This window comes from Beta vulgaris, chromosome 4 (genome assembly GCF_026745355.1).
Source record: "Beta vulgaris subsp. vulgaris cultivar EL10 chromosome 4, EL10.2, whole genome shotgun sequence".
In the NCBI taxonomy this organism is placed as follows: domain Eukaryota; kingdom Viridiplantae; phylum Streptophyta; class Magnoliopsida; order Caryophyllales; family Amaranthaceae; genus Beta; species Beta vulgaris.
The window spans coordinates 9,584,677-9,601,415 of NC_079205.1; the positions used below are offsets into that span (position 1 = coordinate 9,584,677).

Below are 16,739 nucleotides of genomic sequence, written 5' to 3' on the forward strand. Positions count from 1 at the left end.
ACAAAATATTAAGTGTGCGATGAGATATGACCTTTTGAAGTTGACCCTTATGCACAAACACTTATGAACAGATGGAGTTACTCTTAGGCCTGTTCTCCCCATCTTATTTTCAGTTCAGTTCAGTGCAGCTCCAATCAGTGCAGCTCCAATCAGTTCAGCTCCAATCAGTTCAGTTCAGTTCAGCTCCATTCTTTTATAACCATTTTGTTAAATATTATTATTATGTTGGTATAATTTATTTTACTAATTACTCTTATTATTATTATTATTTAAATATATATCATTACTATTAAGTATTATTATTATTATTATTATTATTATATTATTATTATTATTATTATTATTATTATTATTATTATTATTATTATTATTATTATTATTATTATTATATTATTATTATTATTATTATTATTATTATTATTATTATTATTATTATTATTATTATTATTATTATTATTATTATTATTGTTGCTGTTGTTGTTGTTGTTGTTATTGTTGTTTCTATATATTATTTTTTTTATTATAGCTTTACTCATTATTATTACTATTGATATTAGGAGGAACATGGTTTAGGTCAAAGCACAAATAAACCCACTTTTTTTAGCCCATAAACCAATCAAATCGCGTCAAGACGGTTTATGATGTAATTTTCGCGGTCAAACCCAGTCATTATTTTTATTACTAAATATTTTTATATTATTAAATCTAATTATTAAAATAGTAATATTAATTTACTTTTTAGATATTATTGTTATTATACTCCCTCCGTTTCCTAAAGATTTTCCCACTTACTGTTCCTACAGATACCAAGGAAAATCAAGTTGTGTGGGGCATGGTGTGAGTAAAGTAGGAGAGAGAAAGGGGTTAAGATAAATAAACAAATAAAAAGGGGTTAAAGTAGGAGAGAGAAATGGAGTAAAATTGAATTAATAATGTAATGGTGGACCATATGATAGTGACATGAGAGGGTAAATAGGGAAATTTATTTTGCCAAATAAGGAATAAAGCAAAAGAGGGAAGATCTTTTGGAAACACCCTTAAACGGAAAGAGGGAAGATCTTTAGGAAACGGATGGAGTATATCATCATCAAGTATTAATATATTAATAAAAATAATATAAAATAATTATTATTAATTATTATTATTATTAATTTATAATTATTAATATTATTTATTTATAACTATCATTTAAAAATAACCAAAATAATAATATTATTATTCATTATTATTACTTATCATTATAATTATTATTTAATATTCATATTATTATTGTTTAAAATATTATTTATATATTTATTACATTCAACTTAATTTAATTCAATTCAATTCAGTTCAGTTCAGTTCAGTTCAGCTCCAATAAGTTCAGTTCAGTTCAGCTGTTTTATGCCGAAGAGAACAGGCCCTTATGACCAAATGGAGTTACTTGTATGAGTATGTGGTTACTTTTAAGAATAAAAGGGTATCACCCCTATAAAAAAATGTGGTTACTCTTATAAGCAAATGTGGTTACTTTTGTGAACTTTTGGAGTTACTCATATGATTAAATGAGGTTACTCGTATGCTTTATTGAAATTACTTGTATAAATAAATGAGGTTACTAGAATGGATTAATTGGGTTACTCATAAGATTAAATGTGGTTGCTCATAAATCAAATAACATTACTATTATGAATTAATTGGGTTACTCATATGATAAGAATGGGGTTACTCATATAAGAAAATGGGATTACTTTTGTGAACAATTAGGATTACTTGATCAAATAAGATCATCGTATGATTAAATAAGGTTAATATTGTGAACTAATGAGGTTACTCGTATGAAAAAACAATGTTACTTTTGTGAACAAATGAATTTACTCATTTGAATAAATGAGATTACTAATCAGTTTACTTTTATGAATAAATGAAGTTACTCGTTTGAATAAATGCGGCTACTTTTCTCAACCTTTGGGGTTACTCGTATGATTAAGTGAGGTTACTCGTATATATGATTAATTGAAGTTGCTTTGTATAAATAAATGAGGTTATTAGTATGAATTAATTGGGTTACTCATAAGATTAAATGAGGTTACTCGCACATTAAATAGATGAGGTTACAAGTATAAACGAATTAGGTTACTCGTATCAATAGACATGGTTACTCTTACGTATGAATGAGGTTACTCATTTGGATAAATAAGGTTACTTATCAGTTTACTCTTATGAATAAATAAGGTTAATCGTTTGAATAAATGCGGTTACTTTTATGAACCTTTGGTGTTACTCGTATGATTAAATGAGGTTACTCGTATGATTTATTGAAGTTACATGTATAAATAAATGAGGTTATTAATATGAATAAATGAGGTTACTCATATGATTAAATCAGGTTACTCCAAGTTACTCTTGTTAAACTCTTGCTCAGAGATAGTTGTTGCAACAGTTTACCAGTATCATTAATTTCAAGTATTTCAACATCACCACCACCATGTTTATCATCATCACCATCACCTAGGATTACAGAAAAATAAATTGTCCAACATTTCACACTTCAAACCTCAAATTCATCAAATATCTTACAATTTTTCATAATTCATTTACGCGGTACATCTCAAATTCTGCCATTGATTTTTTATCGTTGTCTTCAACCTTAACGACGCCATTGATTTTACGGAGGCCGGAAAGAAAGAAGTTAGGATTTTGAACTTTGAATTTTCATGGAGTTCGATTCCATTTGCGAAATTACTCCAGTTTTTTAGCTTGATGATTTGGTGAGGTTGGAACAAGTGAAGTAGAGGAGAGAGAGGGGAAAGGATGAGATTGGAGAAGAGAGGAGGAAAAGAGGAACGCATAATAGTGAAAGGCGCACGCAAGGGTTATGTTTCTGTGTTTGGGCTTATCTATGGGTCGGCCGCTCGGAAAGCTACAGATGTGGCCGACCGCATATAAGAATTTGTGATTTACATACATTATTTAAATGTATATTAGGTGCATTTCGGTAACTTGTATATATATATTTAGATACAACAATAATAAATTGATATAAAACGTTCATTTATAATTTAATGGAAATTTTTATATGGTACCATCTAACTTTTGACTTTTCCACATGGTACCACTTTTTTTTATCTTTCTTCCACATGATACCACTATATTTTAATCCTAATTGCTACAATAACACATCTGTTAATTAAAAGTTAAGCAATAATTAAGTAGGATAAATGTTAGCTAATTATGGTTCAGAAAAAGAGAAAAAGAAAAAAAGAAATTGAAAACCCAAATTTAATACCTAATTTACCTTACTGCTTCAATCACAATAAACTTCATTTTTGCTCTGGTTTTACTGGTCGCTGCCCTTCAATTACCACATCAATTTTGTGCTCTTATCTTTGTCCCTCATTGTTGCTGTTGGATTCTTTGTTATAGTGGGCTCATTAATTCTCTTTATTTGCCATAATTGAGGTATGTTAGTTCTTTTTTTCCTTGCTACTAGGTGCATCTTCATTTGTCATAAATTGTTGTTTGTTGATGGAAATTCAATGAAATTAGGGTTTTTCGTTTATGAATTTGCAAATTTTTGTCAATAATTGTGATAAAAAAATGAATTTGATTCTGCCATAATTGTTTTTGAATGTAGAAGCTTTGCAAGCTGATGAAAATAAAAGGTAGAGAACTATCTATGGTTTCAATTGAAGACAATTGGCAGCCTCATACATGAATGACTTCATAGACAATGATGATGATGATCACTTTGGGAGACTCTATAGAAATGGGGTTTTGTATGAAGAGGAGGACTTTGCAAGATAGAGCAAGAAAATGGATGATTTTCACTGAAAAAAAGGCATTTCAAGGACATATGTGCAGCTGAATGTTGTGATTGGAGAATCCATGCTAGTAGGTTAGTTGATGGGAGAACTTGGGCAATCAAGAAAATTTGGCATGACCGACACAACTGTAGGGGATTGGAGACATACAAGCCAATATGCAATGTCAAATGGGCATGCAAAAGGCTTATGGAAGACATCAGATTTAACCCATACATCAAAGGAAAAGAGTTAAATGACATGTTGTTTCAGAAATTCGGTTTGTATATGAAGCAATCGACCTTGTACAAAATGAAGTAACATGCAATCACTAAGATATTTAGGGGCATGATAAATCATATGGCTTACTACATGGCTATGTGAATATGATACATGCCATGAACCCTAATTCAACAGCATTTTGCTCATGCATTGTGGTGAGCCACAAAGGACTGTGCAATTTAGCTCAATCTTCATCTCATTTTTTGCCAAGTAAAGTGGTTTATGGGAGGGTGTAGGTCATTGATTGGAGTTGATGGCACTCACCTCAAGGGGAATTATGGAGGTATTTTGCTATCGATTATAGCTTTAGATAGGAATAATGAAATTTTCCCTCTAGCTTATGCTGTTGTGAGCATTGAGAATGAAGAGAACTGGAGCTACTTTTTCTTGCACCTATATAACCAACTGAAAGATGGTGGGAGGAACAACGGGACCATTATATCAGACAGACAAAAGGTAAGCATAACCATTTTCAAGTTAATTCTATTTCTTTTTCAATGAACTACTCACCTAATCTTTTATTAACATCATGTTAATGTATTTGACAGGGTGTGGACTTAGCATTGAAGAAGATGATCTAGCCTGATGCAAAAAGAATATATTGTTGCAGATATCTAAGCAGAAACTTTAAGAAATCTTTCCCAGCCCCCCTAATGTACATCTTATTCTGGAGAGCATGCAATGCTACAAACCCTTTTACCTTTAAGAAAGCAATGGAGAGGCTAAGAAAGGAAGGAAAATAATCAGTGATGAAGTGGTTTGCAGAGCTAGGAAAGAAGTCAAAATGGACCAAACACAAGTTTGATCCAAGCCTGTGTTGTGATACAAACACCTCAAACTTTGTAAAGAATTTCAACTCTACATTGGGTGTTGACAGATGCAGACCTGTTTTAACTCTTTTAGAAGGTATGCAAGTCTGTGGTATGTTCAATTATTAAGATCATTTTGTAATTTGGTTCCACATTGTCTAACTTGTATTAATATGCGGGAATAAGAAGGGTCTACATGGTGAGAATTTCAACCCGACAAGAACAATGTGAGGATTGAGATGAAAATGGAATATGTCCGAATATTGCTAAAATGGTGAAAGATATAGGGCAGGCAACAAAGTTTTGCACTTCACATAAGTCAGCCCAGGGGAGTATGAGATACATGAAGGCCAATCACAATTTCCATTGAGCTTGAACAAGAGAAAATGTGCTTGTGGAGCTTGGTAATTAATTGTCATTCCATGCAGACATGATATTAGGCCATGTATTGATAGCGGAAAAGTTGACCTGTGACACCTCAGGCCAATAAACCACTGCTGACATATGCAAGGCGCAACAAGAAAGGGTAAAAGAGATATTAATCATTCAGGGGTAGTGGAGGAATGGAATATTTTGTTATTATGCTGAAATAAGGGAGAGTTGTCAGAAGTTAGTTATGGAGAGAGAAACTGTATATATAAGGGGTTTGGGTTCAGTAGAAAGGCATTCAGAAAAGGTGTAAGGAAGTTCTTTTGGAGAGAAGAGGGCCTCTCGAAAGCTCACCATTACCTGTAGCTCGTTGCTTTTATCAGTAATATAGTAAATCTGGGTTGCTGAATTGCCTAGAATACTTGCTATAATTCTGTTGTTACTAATCCTTCTGTGTTTCCTTGTTGTGGGAGTCCAAGCCATTACAACTTGGTATCAGAGCGGCACATCCTGGAGGAGGAGATGGCACCCTCAACGTCAGCGCAGAGGCTGGATAATTTGAAAGGGCAGATGACTAGCTTGCAAAACTCCATTGCTGAGCAGATCACTTCATCAGTGAGCTTGGCTATGGAAGCTGTTAAACATTCTATAGCTGAGCAAATCTCTGAGAAAATGGAGGAAGCAGTGAAGAAGAGCAAGGAGGAATTGGAGATAGCGAGTTTCCAGTTGGGGGGAAGAATCGATCGGACTCGTGAAAATATAGAGGGAGCCATGTCGGTCATCCGCCGAGAACAGGAGAGGTTTCAAGAGGAAATACGGGAAACGCTTGCATCTCTACGAACCCAACGCAATCCCAGTAGGGAACCGCGAGATCTGGACGCAGCTGCCATGGGCCAGGGGATCCTTGGCAATGAAGAGGGTGAAAACAGAGGGGGCAGAAATGATGGAGAATCAGAACATTTGTCGAGGAATGGTGGCGAATTTGGACGAGGGGGGTCTGGCGGTGGTCCGGGAAATTTGTGGGGAAGAGATGGTGGAAGTAGAGGCGGTGGTAATTGGAGGCATAAGAAGTTGGATATGCCGGGATTTGAAGGGACAGATCCGGATGGTTGGTTCTTGAGAGCCGAGAAGTTTTTTTCCTTCTATGGGTTGTCGGAGTCGGAGAAAATGGAGGCTGCGGTGGTAGCTATGGAGGGGGATGCGCTGAGGTGGTATCAATGGGAGAACAAGAGAAATCCAATTGTTTCGTGGGAATCATTGAAGGAGTTTATACTCCTCCAATTCCGGCCGACCAATGGTGGGTCATTATATGAACAGTGGTTGGCCACCAGTCAAACCACCACGGTGCAAGATTATCGGCGAAAATTCGTCGACATGGCTGCTCCCTTGGAGAGTATACCAGAGGCGATACTGCTGGGGAAATTCATCCATGGGTTGAAGGAGGAAATTCAAACGGAGATGAGGGTTTTAAGCCCACTAAATCTGGAGCAGGCCATGGACTTGGCGTTGAAAATTGAGGAGAAGAATGAAGTGATTGGGCTGCGGAAGACTCATGGGCTTGGGTCTTATAGAAGTGGGTATTCCTTATACAACAGAACTCCTAGCTCTAATTCTTCTACCAGCGCTGGGGCCCAGACTAATGTAACTAATGGGAAGAGTTGGGCCAGCGAATCACAAGCTTCAGTAAATACCCCAAAGTCTTCTCTAACATCAGTAAAGCCTTTCGGTGAAATGCGTCGACTAACAGAAAAAGAGCTTCAAGAGAAGAGAGCCAGGGGACTCTGTTACCGGTGCGACGAAAAGTGGCACGCCGGCCACCGTTGCCGGCGCCGGGAGTTGAGCGTCTTGCTTATAGATGACGCGGAGGAAGTTTCCGATGGTGATTTCAACTTCAGCGAACCACCGCTTTCTCCTACGGAGGAAACACCACCGGAAGTTTCACTTAATTCGGTGATCGGGCTGACAAACCCAAAAACAATGAAACTTCTGGGTCGCATTAATGGTCACGAGGTGGTGGTAATGGTAGATCCAGGGGCAACCCATAATTTTCTCTCCTTGACTACCATTGAGAAGGTGCAAGTGCCGGTGACCGAGTCGGCGGAGTTTGGGGTTTCTCTTGGAGATGGGCAGGCTGTCCGTGGCACCGGAATATGCCATGAGGTGAGGTTACAATTAATGGGTGGCGTGGAGGTTATAGCAGATTTTTTACCCTTGGAGCTGGGTAACTCAGATGTAATTTTAGGTGTGCAGTGGTTAGAGACTCTGGGAACGGTGGTGAGCAACTGGAAAACTCAGGAGATGAGTTTTGTGGTGAATGGGGAGCAGCATACCATTAGAGGGGATCCTTCATTAGGACGTTCCCAGATCACTTTGAAGGCCATGTTAAAGACTTTGCGCAAGGAAGGTGGGGGTCTATGGCTGGAATTTAATCAACTGGAGGAGCAGAAGGCGGTGACACCAGAGACCCAGGAGGTACCGGATTTCTTAAAGGGCGTGATGGGAGAGTTTGTGGAAGTTTTTGATAGCCCCAAGGGATTACCCCCTCCTAGAGGGCATGAACATGCCATCATCCTCAAGGATGGCAGTGACCCAGTGAGTGTTCGACCATACCGATATCCCCAATTCCAGAAAGATGAAATCGAACGGTTAATTAAGGAGATGTTGGCTGCCGGAATCATTAAACCATCCACAAGTCCGTTTTCGAGCCCCGTCATTTTGGTGAAGAAAAAAGATGGTTCATGGCGTTTTTTGTGTGGATTATCGGGCATTAAATAAAGAAACGGATATTAGAAAATATCTCTATCCGGTGATTGATGAATTACTTGATGAGCTTCATGGGGCTACCATTTTTTCCAAGTTGGATTTAAAGGCGGGATACCATCAAATTTTGGTGAAACCAGAGGACACGCATAAAACTGCTTTCAGGACACATGAGGGTCACTACGAGTTTTTGGTGATGCCGTTTGGGCTCACCAACGCTCCGGCCACTTTTCAGTCTTTGATGAATGAGGTATTCCGACCATTCTTACGTCGCTTTGTCTTGGTTTTTTTTGATGATATATTGATTTATAGTAAATCTGAAGAGGATCATGTGGGCCATTTGCGATTGGTTTTACAAGCTCTGGCACGTAACAGCTTGGTTGTGAACATTAAAAAATGCGAATTTGGTAGAATGGAGATAGCATATTTGGGGCACGTAATTTCTAGTGGTGGGGTGGCTGTAGATATGGAGAAGGTAGAGGCTATGTTGGAGTGGGAACAACCTAAGAACCTGCGGGAACTTAGAGGATTCTTGGGCCTTACGGGCTATTACCGCAAGTTCATCTCTCATTATGCCCAGATTGCAAAGCCCTTAACAGAACAATTAAAGAAGGACTGTTTTGGGTGGTCTGATGATGCTACTAAGGCCTTTGAGGCTCTTAAACAAGCAATGGTAACGGCACCGGTACTCGCTATGCCAAACTTTCAGCAGCCCTTTGTAGTTGAGACAGACGCTTCGGGATTCGGTCTGGGGGCCGTGTTGATGCAGGGGCAGCAACCACTAGCTTTCTACAGTAAACTCTTGGGGCCTCGGGCTCAGTTGAAATCGGTGTATGAAAAGGAACTCATGGCAGTTTGTCTTGCTGTACAAAAGTGGCGCCATTACCTGCTGGGGCACCACTTTGTGATTCGTACGGACCAACAAAGCCTCCGTTACATCATGCAACAACGGGAGGTAGGGGCTGAATTTCAGAAGTGGGTGAGTAAATTGATGGGCTACGATTTTGAAATTCAGTATAAGCCGGGGTGTGCTAATAGGGTGGCAGATGCATTATCTCGTAAATCTGTTGGGGAGGTCGAATTGGGGGCAATGATTTCTACCCATACTATTGACTGGCACCAACTGGAGCAGGAGGTGTCTCAAGACCCCTTACTATCCCGAATTCAGCAGGATCTCATCTCTGGAACTAAAGAGCACACCCATTTTTCTCTGCGAGAACACAGGTTGCTGTACAAAGGACGACATGTCCTTCCATCTACTTCTTCTCTGATTCCAATCATACTTCGTGAGTACCATGACTCGCCTATGGGAGGCCATACTGGGGAATTTAAAACATATTTGAGGGTGGCAGCAGATTGGTATTGGCAGGGAATGCGTCGTGACATCACCACTTATGTGCAACATTGTCTCATTTGCCAGCAACAGAAGGTTTCTCATCAGCACCCTAGTGGACTTCTCCAACCCTTACCACCTCCATCATTGGTGTGGGATGATTTGACGATGGATTTTATTGAAGGATTGCCTCTGTCTCGGGGGGTAGATACCATACTAGTGGTGGTGGACCGTCTCTCCAAATATGGCCACTTTCTCACCCTTCGCCATCCCTTTACGGCTGTGACTGTGGCAGAGCTGTTCATCAAGGAGATAGTGCGTTTACATGGGTTTCCATCTTCTATTGTTTCTGATAGGGATCGCATCTTCATGAGTATATTCTGGCGGGAACTTTTTCGGCTTCATGGGACGTCCTTGAAGCATAGTACGGCCTATCATCCTCAAACGGATGGTCAATCAGAGATTGTGAACCAGAGGTTAGAAACTTATCTTCGCTGCTTTGTTGGAGGACACCCTAAGACCTGGGCTAAATGGCTACCATGGGCAGAATTTTCATACAACACCTCTCCTCATCTGTCCACAAAAATGTCTCCTTTTAAGGTGTTGTATGGTCGCGACCCACCCCACGTTCTTCGGGCGAAAAGGGGACGCACCTCAGTGGATAGTTTGGAGGTCATGCTCCAAGAAAGGGACATTATACTGGACGATTTGCACTTTAATCTCATGCATGCCCAGCAGAAAATGAAACGGGCAGCTGATGGGAAGCGTCAAGATGTCCAGCACAATGTGGGGGATTTGGTTTTTCTCAAGCTCCAACCATACCGCCAGAAGTCTTTGGCTAAACGGCCCTATGAGAAGCTCGCTGCTCGTTACTATGGCCCTTTTCCTATTCTCCAACGCATTGGGGCTGTTGCTTATAAGCTCCAACTTCCTCTCCACAGCAAAATCCATCCTGTCTTTCACGTGTCTGAACTGAAGAAAGCTATTGGCACTGCTCCAGCCCTATCTACACTTCCACACCACTTATCAGCTGACATGGAACTCCATACAGAACCGGAAAAGTTACTGGAGGTGAAACGGGTCACGAGGGGTCAGCACAGCCACTTGGAGGCCTTAATTCAGTGGAAAGGTCTACCAGTTTTTGAAGCTACTTGGGAGGACGTTGCTGCAACTCATCACAGGTTTCCTTGGTTCCACCTTGAGGACAAGGTGAATCTTTGGGGGGGAGGTAGTGTGACACCTCAGGCCAATAAACCACTGCTGACATATGCAAGGCGCAACAAGAAAGGGTAAAAGAGATATTAATCATTCAGGGGTAGTGGAGGATGGAATATTTTGTTATATGCTGAAATAAGGAGAGTTGTCAGAAGTTAGTTATGGAGAGAGAAACTGTATATATAAGGGGTTTGGGTTCAGTAGAAAGGCATTCAGAAAAGGTGTAAGGAAGTTCTTTTGGAGAGAAGGGGCTGTAGACGTGAAAATTTTATTATATGCCATTTAATTGACCTATTAAAGTCTTAAAGTCAAATGTTGACTTTTATTAATGGATGATCATGAAATAAATTAATTTGGGCTTATTATTAAACTAGGCCTACTTTTAATTAGTCATCTATTATTGGGTCATGGACTCATTAAATGAACAATGGGCTAATGAAGAGGTTATGTCCATGAGGCCCAGGAAGCAGGATAGGTGGAAACCCTAATGTTTTCCTAACTCTATAAATAAAGCTCTCCTCTTCACCTGCTAGAGGAGAAAAAATCAGACTCCAGAGCCATCAAGGAGAAAAGCAGAAAGTACAACGTAAACCTGTCAAGTAATCTCTCTGCCAGTCAAGTTACATCAAATTCTCTCGGAAGAAGGAAACTGCAAGATCAACCTTGGACGAGATTAAGCCCGAAGGCCCTTATTCAGGAAGATCATATTGGTTCGTGAGCAACAATAAGTCAACATCAAATCATTTCCGCAAAAGAAGAACAACAAGCATTCAACGTGCCGTTCGTTCTACCCTAGAAGTTTTCTACCTTAGACGAGATCAAGCCTCGACGACCCTCATTCAAGAAAGTCAAGTCAATAGTTCTTGAACTCACCAAATTAGTTCATGAATTAATTAAATTCAAGTGGAGATTGAATCAGAGGAGAAACAAATTAGAGATTGTAACCCAAACAATACAAAATTAATAAAATATTATTTTGTTCACATCTTTTGACTCTCTATTTTGCAGATCTAAAATTTGTGTTTACAAATTTGGCACGCTCGGTGGGACAATCTCTACCTCTCATCTTTTTCTCCATTGAAGCAATTAAGTAAATTCATTCGACCATGGTGGCCAAGAGAAGATCTATTCATGATAGCAACAAATCCTTTCCTCCAAGCGTGGATCCTTCGACGGAGTCAATCATTGGAACGACAGACGTTGTTAATGTAAGTGTCATGACCATTGAAGCACATACCATGGAGGAAGAATTAGCAAACATGAAGATGCTCATTCACAAACTCGCCAAGGAGAATGAGGAAAAAGAAGCAAAAATCAAATTCCAGAGCAAACAACTTGCTGCTCTGACAAAGAAACTTGAGAAACGTCCAACTGGTGAAAGCGAAGGCGATAGTGGTGGATCCAAATTTAGCATGAAGTCAAAGACTAGTGAAAAGGATGGAGCTATCCATGGCGATTCATTCAATTTCCAACAAATTCAAGATATGATAGCCACAGCTGTCAAACGCCAACTTGGTGGAGATTTTGACGGGAACGACCACTATACCAAGCCTTATACAAAGAGAATCGATGCCCTAGAAATGCCTATGGGCTATCAACCTCCCAAATTCATGCATTTCGATGGCATTGGCAATCCCAAACAACAATATAGCACACTTTGTTGAAACTTGTAATAATGCAGGTACTGAAGGAGACCTACTCGTGAAGCAGTTCGTTCGATCTTTGAAAGGAGTGGCATTCGATTGGTACACCGACTTAGCTGCTAGATCAGTTGATAATTGGGAACAAATGGAAGAAGCATTTATGGATCGTTTCTTCAGCACTCGCCGTATTGTCAGCATGACTGAGTTGACACAAACCACCCAGCTAGAGGATGAGCCTGTTATAGAATATATCAATCGATGGCGAACGTTGTGTCTTCAGTGCAAAGATCACCTGTCTGAAGCATCCGCTGTAGAGTTGTGCACCCAAGGCATGCATTGGGATCTGGCTTACATATTGCAAGGAATTAAGCCAAACACATTCCAGGAACTGGCAACTCGGGCTCACGAAATGGAGATGACCATCGCCAACCATGAAGAGAATTATGATTAGACATCTACGTCGATGGTTGTTCATGGCTTCAACTTTGTAAAAAAAAAAAAAAAAAAAAAAAGAAATTCACAAAAGGACAAAATACCCCCGAAAAAAATAACTCCTAAGCAAGAGTATAAACTGCAAATCTGAAAAAAAAAACTCCTAAGCAAGAGTATAAACTGCAAATCTGAAAAAAAAAAAAAAATCTCCTAAGCAAGAGTATAAACTGCAAATTCAAAAAGAAAATCTCCTAAGCAAGAGTATAAACTGGAATTTCCAAATAAAATTTACTCCTAAGCAAGAGGATAAACTGCATATACTTGTCAAAAAAAATTGATAATCGAACTACGTTTGGCTTGATCCAAAAAGGTGTAAAAAAAAACCACTTTATTTGGTGCGTAGGCATCTTGGATAATTAAATATTCAAGAGCAGCCACAAAACAAAAGTAAGTATGATTTTAAAAGTGTACTCCATCAAGTCTAAATATGTTTTAACAAAATATGAAACACAAGCTTGGGGGCATAGCTATTGTCCACTTGGCTTCACTAATCACTTTGTCAGATGATGAAGCATGATAAAAACTTTGCGGTTGTCATTCACTCGAAGTTCTGGAGAAAGCTATCAAGCACCAGAGTTTCAACAAAAATGTTAAGCATGGAGATTGGAGAAAGCTCTCATGCACCAATACTTCGTCAAATCTCCTCGAAGTTCTGGAGAAAGCTTCCAAGCACCAGAGATCCGACAAAAATTTAAGCAACAAGATCGATGGAGAAAGCTTCCAAGCACCATCACCTATCAAAGTTCGTTGGAGAAAGCTTTCAAGCACCAACACTTGGCCAGAAACACTTCAAGATTGAAGTGGAGAAAAGCTCAAAAGCACCAAAATATCTTGAGTCTTGAATGATGGAGAAACTTTCAAAGCATCCTCACCGTCAAAGAAGCATGTCTTAGGCCATTAGAAAAATTTCTACTGGAGACCTGCAAAGAAAAAAAAAGCGACACAAAAATTAGAGAAAGCTTCATGCGCCAATATCGTGTCAAGACAATCGTGTCAGAGCTTCTAACACGACTTCACAACAATGATGTCGAAAAGGACGACAAAGTGTTCGAGGCGTCCCTCAAATAGAAATCATGGTAGAATGTCAACTTCTCCATGTGCACCAAGATGAATAACTTAGTCTTTATTTGTGGGTGTAACATCATTCGTGTTTATATGGTGTCCACTTAAGAGAGCGAGCTTGGTTGTTCCTACGAAACTCGATCATTGTATAGCTTGAGCTCTTAATTTCGTGGGGTGGTTTAGACTCCTAACTTTATGGCATGATTCCTCGATGCCTTAGTGGCGTTGAAATGATTGAGCTCCTTCAAGAAAGATTTAATCTGTTCTACAAATGATGACTCCATTCTACTCAAATCATAATCTGAAAAGAAAAATGACAAAGGTATCAACATGAGTACATTACTATATGATTAATATCCATCATGACATCATCATGTTATAGCAAAAAAAAAAAAAAAAAAAAGAGTTGAAAAGTGGCATGCATTAGCTCACATGATCATACGTAATACTTAGGCCAAAGGGAAGGAAGTATTATGGAAACAAATAAAAAAAAGAAGGAAACAATCATGGACCTCTTGTACATGAAATACATGCTACATCAATTTGAGCTTTATTTCAAAATAAAGAAAGGCAGAAGCACGTATAACAAGAGTCAAACCATCTTTATCAAACACTTTGTCCATACTATATGAGGACTTCACAAAAACAAAACAGCATCCAAGTTTACAAAATAAACTTTTAATCAAAGTCAGACACCAGAGAAATGGAAATAGGAAAAAAGGGAGATCAAATTCTTCTTCTTGCTTGGACAACAAACGTCACTGTAGAAGTAAACCAAGCATTGAGGTGGCGTCTTTAAGTCCGCAGGGAGGAAGATGATCCCCAATGCAGTCAGAATGCAATTGGAGCAGCAAGTTAAAGATGATACTCAGTCTCTCACACGATGTCAAGAAAATGAGTTGTCGGCTTCTCCTCCACGAACTTGGGAATGATGGCCCGTGAATAACGTCGGTTTCGGTTCCTCCTCTATGACATCAAAATTTCGGTGAGAATGGCATCGCGATGTCGACGAGAACGGCTTGGCTCCTTATGGCGTCACGGCTCAAATTATAGGCAATAATGGCATCCCTTCTTCATGTTGTCACCACATCGGCTCAACTCCGGGCTCCAATGGTGAAGTGGATAATTACAGAAATTGCTCCGTCAATGTATTAAAGCATGGGCAGATGGCTCGGCTTCAAGGGTTGGGTAGGTTAGTCATCATGCCAGGAGATTACAAACCTGCGCAAAACAAAAACAAAAATGGAGAACAAAGAAAATAAAGGAAGAGATAAGTGCATTCTCCATGGCTCCGCCGCGGTAAAACATCAAAACGCTTGATGGTTCTTCCTTCGTCATCTAGAGGCGGCAAACGTGGTTCGTTTGAGCTCTTTTGTTATCTTCTCCTCCTTCATGGCTTCATGATTACGGGAGAGTTGTATGGCTCCTTTGTCGTACCGCGGCTTCACGTCCTGGCGTGGCTCGCCTGAATACCACCATTGAGATGAAATACAAGCCCTTTATACCTACTGTATATATAGAAAATATAAGGCCAGGATGGAACCCTCAAAAGGATAAGATTAAAAAAAAAAAAAAATCTTCAGTTTGTTATGAAGATATTCTGATGGGAGATTCTAGAGATGAGCTAACAGAGAAAGAAAAAGTCAACTTATGCTTATTGGTTAAGTAAATTAATGGGTTGTTCCAAAATGTAGGAGATTTGGTTATCAAAATCTAACCGTAAGGAAGTAGCCTATTTTCTATTAATTGGGAGTAAGTGTTCGAGACTCAATCACGCTGAAATACTCAAATATCGTGTATGTGATAAAGTCTCGAGGGGGCAATTTGTAGACGTGAAAATTTTATTATATGCCATTTAATTGACCTATTAAAGTCTTAAAGTCAAATGTTGACTTTTATTAATGGATGATCATGAAATAAATTAATTTGGGCTTATTATTAAACTAGGCCTACTTTAATTAGTCATCTATTATTGGGTCATGGACTCATTAAATGAACAATGGGCTAATGAAGAGGTTATGTCCATGAGGCCCAGGAAGCAGGATAGGTGGAAACCCTAATGTTTTCCTAACTCTATAAATAAAGCTCTCCTCTTCACCTGCTAGAGGAGAGAAAATCAGACTCCAGAGCCATCAAGGAGAAAAGCAGAAAGCACAACGTAAACCTGTCAAGTAATCTCTCTGCCACTCAAGTTACATCAAATTCTCTCGGAAGAAGGAAACTGCAAGATCAACCTTGGACGAGATTAAGCCCGAAGGCCCTTATTCAGGAAGATCATATTGGTTCGTGAGCAACAATAAGTCAACATCAAATCATTTCCGCAAAAGAAGAACAACAAGCATTCAACGTGCCGTTCGTTCTACCCTAGAAGTTTTCTACCTTAGACGAGATCAAGCCTCGACGACCCTCATTCAAGAAAGTCAAGTCAATAGTTCTTGAACTCACCAAATTAGTTCATGAATTAATTAAATTCAAGTGGAGATTGAATCAGAGGAGAAACATTAGAGATTGTAACCCAAACAATACAAAATTAATAAAATATTATTTTGTTCACATCTTTTGACTCTCTATTTTGCAGATCTAAAATTTGTGTTTACAGGGGCCTCTCGAAAGCTCACCATTACCTGTAGCTCGTTGCTTTTATCAGTAATATAGTAAATCTGGGTTGCTGAATTGCCTAGAATACTTGCTATAATTCTGTTGTTACTAATCCTTCTGTGTTTCCTTGTTGTGGGAGTCCAAGCCATTACATGACCCCCACAACTATTTCATCCCATGGTACTGTTTGGAGACCTACAACAACAACATCTCCCCCATTCCTGATAAACATCGATGGCCTGACTTTCAGGGCTTGCCTGAACTTCAACCACCAGCAATGAAAAAAGGGTGCGCAGACCTTATAGGAACAATAGAAAAGAAGAGGGTGAAGAGGCTAAGGGAAAAAGTGCTAAGAGTATCAAGTGTACCAATTATGGTCACTTTGGCCACAATG

At 39.1% G+C, this 16,739-nt stretch overlaps 1 protein-coding gene across 1 annotated transcript in view; it reads right to left on the reverse strand.

Moving 5' to 3' along the window:
* LOC104891637 (disease resistance protein SUMM2) overlaps nt 1-16,739 on the reverse strand; it is a 69,068-nt gene that overhangs the window by 18,706 nt on the left and 33,623 nt on the right. The gene's annotated exons all lie outside the window — the stretch shown is intronic.